This window comes from Neomonachus schauinslandi, chromosome 12 (assembly GCF_002201575.2).
Source record: "Neomonachus schauinslandi chromosome 12, ASM220157v2, whole genome shotgun sequence".
Lineage (NCBI taxonomy): Eukaryota > Metazoa > Chordata > Mammalia > Carnivora > Phocidae > Neomonachus > Neomonachus schauinslandi.
This window is the reverse complement of record NC_058414.1, coordinates 24,934,906-24,940,453: the sequence shown is the minus strand read 5'-3', so window position 1 is coordinate 24,940,453 and position 5,548 is coordinate 24,934,906. Positions and strand designations below refer to the sequence as shown.

General features: G+C 41.1%; 1 pseudogene; it reads left to right on the top strand.

Annotated features, from left to right (window-relative positions):
- The first annotated feature begins 2,932 nt into the window (after window positions 1–2,932).
- On the top strand, window positions 2,933–5,126 carry LOC110580056 (annotated as a pseudogene).
- Window positions 5,127–5,548: the final 422 nt, after the last annotated feature.

The following is a 5,548-nucleotide window of genomic DNA, read 5'->3' as shown; positions in this document are numbered from 1 at the left end:
TTAATTTCCTTAAACGCAGAGCTTAGAGCTTTGGTAGTTTGCATCTGGGAACTGAGATTCTTTTTTATTTAAGTGATAGGGGTGAAAAGTTTAATTGTGAGTTCTGTCAAAAATAACTCTTTTTAGATTCATGAATCCTCTACCTAGTGATTTATTTTTTCCAGGCCCATTTTCTTTTTTTCTTTTCTTTTTTTTTTAAAGCAAGAGTTTCTCATTTCTCTATTTTCAATGGTACAGTCTGAAAAATAATATTGAAAGGAATCTTTACTAGATTGGTCTAGAGCAATACTGGAGAACCCTAACAAAAGCCCATTCCTCTAACTATACATAAACTTTAAAGAAACACTAGGCATGATAACATCTTAAAGTTTACAAGAAATTTGTGTCCACATTGAAAAGAGATTAGGACAGCATAACAGCCCCTAATTTCACAAAAGCCTGATTTCCAGTCTCCTTTTAGGTTTCTTCCTTTGGTGCAGTGGTTCTCAAACTTGGCTGCACATAGGAATCACCTAGAGAGTTTTAAAAATATGAGTCCTATAACTAGAGATTCTGATATAATAGAGCATTGCCTGGGCACCTGGATCAATAAAAGCTCCCTCAGGTGATTCTAATGTGGAGCCAAGGTTGAGAATCACAGACTCTTTGTAAATTTTTAAGACATGCTCACTCATGTATTTGGGCTGCTGACCCTACCACACTTCCCAGCTGGCTGCCTCACTATCCTTTTGCTTTAGGTAATAAACCAGATGTTATTTTCAAGGCTGTGGTGCTCTGTTCTGAGTCTTGCACCTGATTTTCTGTTTGAGATATGGTTTAAGCATCATTGGTGCTTATGTCTACAGCATTGTTTTGCCCTGGACATCCCAATAGGCTCATAACCTGTCAGCTGCTGCTTATGCTTTACATGTGCTCCTGGTTTCTTTGCAGCCTCTATCCAGGCCAGAAGGTTGGTACCAGATCTCTTGGCAAGTCAGTAGAAAAGATTTGCTAGCTATTTTTTATCTCCTTATTTATCATATCAAGCACAAGCCTGGAGGACCCATCTCCTAGCATTCATTCATAGGGAAAAAAGGATATCTCCTCTCATTTAAGGCTTACACAGAGTCAGAAAGAAGGGTTTACTATAGTTAACAGCACTGGAGATAGAAACAGGAAACAAAGATAGTGCGATGAAAATGAATCTTCTAATTTTCTCTGGGTCTTTGAAACTCATTACTGGGGAGATTTGTTAAATAATGAGAATAATACTGAGAATAATACCTACTGAAAAGCAAAAAGTACTTCAATCCACCTCTGGATTCTGGGGGGGAAAAAAAAATTAACTCTTTACTAACCTGGCATATAGCGACTTGGAGGACTTGGCTAAATTGAAAAGAGGGAAAAATGAAAAGATGTGTGGCAAATAAACTTAGTTAAGCCACATTAAGTTCCTGGTTGACATGAACTCTGGAGACTGAAAAACTGGCTTTAGGACCTCCAAAGGACAGTGTGATGCCCTCACAGCAAAGGCTGGAGATGGGGAGCTGAGCCTGAGGTCATAGCTAGCAAGACCGAAGCGGAAACTACATCAACAGGAGAGAAATGCCCAGGACTTCCTAGTACCACTGCCTGAGCAATGTGAATAAACTATGAGTTCATCCACCATGGACTTCTGCAGAAGAGGCCAACACTGCTTACACAATAGACAGCTCAGACCCAAAGATCAGCATGAATGTCACTTTCCGTAACTCTACTAAGAGAGCAAGTACCTGAACTTCTTCAGGAATACATTCAGATATCATCTAAGATCAAAGCATGAGAAGAGCTGAGTAATGTAATACAAGATAAACTGAAAGGATTGTTGAAATCGTGGGATTCTGAGTAAGCTTTCACAGGATTAGGTATTCTTTTACTTTTCAAATAGCAGCTGTGTATGCACTCAGAAATATCTGACAGATTTTGTGTGTTTTTCTCTTTAAAAAAAAACACACATTATGTTTTCTCTACATAGAGTCATATTGTATCAAGATGGAGACATATTGGGGCACCTGTGTGGCCCTGTTGGTTGAGTGTCAGACTCTTGATTTCGGCTCAGGTTTACCTCAGGGTCATGAGATCCAGCCTGGAGTGAGCTCCATATTCAGTGTGGAGTCTGCTGAAGACTCTCTCTCCTTCTCCCTCTTCCCCTCCCCTCCTTCTCTCTCTCTCTCCCTCTCTCTCAAATAAATAAATATATATTTTTTTAAAAAAGATGGAGACGTATTGAGTAGAACCATTAAACAGAGGGGCACATGGCAACAGTATCTGCCTTTACTGCCTGGATGTTACTCCTTATTTTCTCTCTCCTATAACTTCACCCTATCCTTTTCTATCAGCTCTTTCACAATAGATTTTAAACATGTACGAACAAGGGCGCCTGGGTGGCTCAGTTGGTTAAGCGACTGCCTTCAGCTCAGGTCATGATCCAGGAGTCCCTGGATCGAGTCCCACATCGGGCTCCCTGCTCAACGGGGGGTCTGCTTCTCCCTCTGATCCTCTCCCCTCTCGTGCTCTCTGTCTCTCACCCTCTCTCTCTCAAATAATAAATAAAATCTTTAAAAAAAAATAAACAAACATGTACGAACATATCCCACCATTAAGCAAAATACGTAAGAAACCATTAAGCAAAATACATAAGAAAATAAAACATACAGCCTTCAACTCTACATATTTTCAGCTATTACTCTATTTCTAGCTGTATTAGCCCATACTTACTGTTTATACTAGATTTTCCGCCATCACCCTAAAAATATTTTTGCCGGGGCCAGTGGGGGTGGGTCACGTGGAGCGTGCTGCCCGGAGTGGCGCTGGCGGCAGGAGGCGGCTGTGGTGGAGCTGCGGGCAGGGAGCCGGCCTGGGCTCTGGGTAAGCGAAGCACTGCGCAGTGCTGAGTCCACCACCCGCGGGAGCCATGGAAATCGGCACCGAGATCAGTTGAAGATCCGGAGTGCCATTAACGGGAAATTGCCAGAGCTTATGTTGATGAAGAATTTCCTGATTGCATTATGGTGATGGAGGCCAACAAGAAAAGTCAGGACCAAATGACAGAGGACCTGTCCCTGTTTCTAGGGAACACAATTCGATTCATCGTATGTCTTCATGGTGTATTAAACTTTGCCCTGTTACAACTGACCCCTCCAGTCTAAAGTCATCTGATACCAACATATTTGATAATACCGTGTCTTCAAACAAGAGCAGTTTCAGCCGGGGAGATGAGAGAACACATGAAGCTGCAGTGCCACCCCCTTGAGATTGCTAGCACTGAACCTGAAAAAAAGAGATTCCAGAGTTTCTCCTAGTTCACAGGAGCAGAAAAACACAAATGTCAGACGGACTTATGATGATGGAGCTGCATCCTGATTAATGTCAACTGTGAAGGCTCTGAGGGAGACAGCACCCTCTGAAGATGTGATTGATACTAAGCCAGAACCAGATGATCTCATTGATGAAGACCTCAATTTTGTGCAGAATCCCTTATCTCGGAAAAAACCCTACAGTGACACTTACATATGGTTCTTCTCGCCCTTCTATTGAAATTTATCAACCACCTGCAAGTCAAAATGCAGATAGTGGTGCTCATTTAAACAAGTTGCAATTTCAGCAGTAGCAAAACAATATTCGTGCAGCCAAGCAACCTGATATACAGAATAGCCAAGTATATGAAACAGGATGTTTTTGGGAAAGGGAAGTGCTTAACAGCCTAGAAGATACTTATACTCTCTTTTTCAGAAACAACTCAGAAAAAATGAGTATTGAGGAAGAAAACTTTCAGGAGAGGAAGTTGCCTGTGGTATGTTCAATTGTTAAAGTAAAAGACTTCCATCATGATGGAGAAGAGGAGGAGGAAGATGATGATTGTGGGTCTCATACAGGACGCATCTTCAGCAATGTGTCAGTGCCAGCAAAGCCTGAAAGGAGACCTTCACTTCCACCTTCTAAATAAGCTAACAAGAATCTAATTTTGAATGCTATCTCTGAAGCTCAAGAATCTGTAACAAAAACAACTATTCTATAGTCTCACAGAAACAGACACTTCCAGTTGCTCCCAGAACTCGAACTTTTCAAGAAGAATTGTTTGCAGAAATGGTCCAGGGTCAAAGCAGGACCCCCAGAATAAGTCTCCCCATTAAAGAAGAGGAAACAAGGGAGATAATATAGAAAAAAGCCAAGGAACTCAACAGAGGCAGTTGTTATCCCGACTGTAAATTGACCCAGTAATGGCAGAAACTCTGCAGATCAGTCAAGATTACTATGACATGGAATCCATGGTCCATGCAGGCACAAGATCATTTATTCTGAAGAAGCCAAAGCTGTCTAAGGAAATAGTAGTGGCACCAAACCAAGAGTTGGGGATGAAGACTGCAGATACCCTTTGAGTACTTTCAGGACACCTTATGCAGACAAGATCTTGTACCACCAGATAAACCTGCAAGTCCTAAGTTTATAGTGTCACTGGATGTTCTCTCCAGCCCCCCAGGATACATGTCAGATCAAGAGGAGGACATGTGTTTTGAAGGAGTGAAGGCTGTAAACCAATCTGCAGCCTCAAACAAGGGACTCAGAGGTCTCCTCCACCCACAGCACTTGTAGCTGATGAGCAGGCTGATCGATGAGCTAAATGGTAGCTTTTCAAATGCTGAGATGAGTGAACTGAGTGTGGTCCAGAAACCAGAAAAACTTTTGATGCATTGCAAGTACTGGCCTTCCTGTAAAAATGGGGATAAGTATACTTACCATCATCCTGTTTCACCTTGCAAAGCCTTCCCCAATTGTAAATTTGCTGAAATGTTTGTTCATTCATCCAAATTGTAAATATGATACAAAAATGTACTAAAGGAGATTGTCCCTTCACTCATATGAGTGGAAGAATTCCAGTACTGTCTCCAAACCCAGCAATTGCAACACCAGTGCCACCTTCTAGCTTCTAGTAGTCAACGGTGCTGTTATTTCCCTGCTTGTAGGAAAATGGAATCTCCCTTCTGTCATTAAAACACTGTAGATGTAACACTCAGTGTACAAGACCTGACTGCACACTTGATCACCCCACCATTACTGTACCACCACAACATGCCTTGAAATGGATTCGACCTCATACCAGTGAATGACATTCAGTCATACTTGGCAGAAGATTGTGGAGTGACCATCTACTGACAAAAGATAATCTGCAGAACTTGTCAAATCTTTGAAACTTAGAATATATTGTTTTCATAATATTAAGTTTACTGCCTACCTGAAGTGTCTGATTTTTCAAGTTTGTAAGTTTATTAAGTGGTTTTAACATTGGGTGTTTTTTGTTGTTTGTTTTGACTATAAAAAGACCATTTAAGGAAAAGCTAAATTCTATTAAAACATTTCAGGCATGTTTGAAAAAAAAAAATTGCCAAAACCTCTAATGATTGACTTATTCCTAAATCTGACTCCGCAGTCTTGTCTCATTTACCCTCTGCAACATGCTCTTTATTTTTTGCATTCTGTGATGTTGTTAGCTCCAGGTTCCTTCTGTCTCTCTGGCCAGTTTTATTTCCCT